The following is a 769-nucleotide window of genomic DNA, read 5'->3' as shown; positions in this document are numbered from 1 at the left end:
GAATTTTTCATACATCAAGCCATTGAGAAACCATGGTTTTGATATACACTACAGGGCAGGTAGCTGACTCCCATATGTTGTGAGAGTGCTTGCCTGACATGCATGAAGTTCTGGGTTCAATACCCATCATTGCATAAACACTTAGCAGATTACCAGAAGTTCAAGGACATCTTCAGCTACAAAACAAGACTGAGGCTATACTAGGATAAAAATAAGCAGTTTTGCTACTCCTGTGGTCTTTGTGACTCCCATGATGGCGTACCTCAGCCAGGGCCAGAAGGTGCAGAAAGTGTTGGGTGGTGCAGCCCATCAACCTTAAGTTTAGATACTTGCAAAACAGATCTCGAATTCAGGTGTGGTTATATGAACAAGTGAACTTGTGCAAAGAGGGGTGTGTTATTGGCTCTGATGAGTACATGAACCGCAGATTAGATGATGCAGAAGAGATTCATTCTAAAACAAAGGCAAGAAAACAGCTGGGTCGGATCATGCTGAGAGGGGATACTGTCACCCTGCTCCAAAGTGTTTCCAACTAGCAATGGTCAAGCATGGGAGAAGTGGAGAAGGCAGTTCAGTGTTTTTAAAGATGTCTTCTGCTGGGTCGACATTTACTCAACTTGTTTTACTTCGTCATTATCATTAGGTGACAATAAATGTTTTAAGATTGGTTTTGTTACAAAAAAAAAAAAGGAAAGGAAAGAGAAACAAGCAATTTCCTTAATAAAGTAGCCAGCCTCAGGTATTTTGGTATAGCACATGAAAACAAATG

At 41.0% G+C, this 769-nt stretch overlaps 1 pseudogene; it reads left to right on the top strand.

The window, feature by feature from the left end:
* The first annotated feature begins 253 nt into the window (after positions 1–253).
* On the top strand, positions 254–536 carry LOC127664210 (small nuclear ribonucleoprotein E-like; annotated as a pseudogene).
* Positions 537–769: the final 233 nt, after the last annotated feature.

This window comes from Apodemus sylvaticus, chromosome 13, assembly GCF_947179515.1.
Source record: "Apodemus sylvaticus chromosome 13, mApoSyl1.1, whole genome shotgun sequence".
Lineage (NCBI taxonomy): Eukaryota > Metazoa > Chordata > Mammalia > Rodentia > Muridae > Apodemus > Apodemus sylvaticus.
This window is presented reverse-complemented; position numbering and strand designations above follow the sequence as displayed.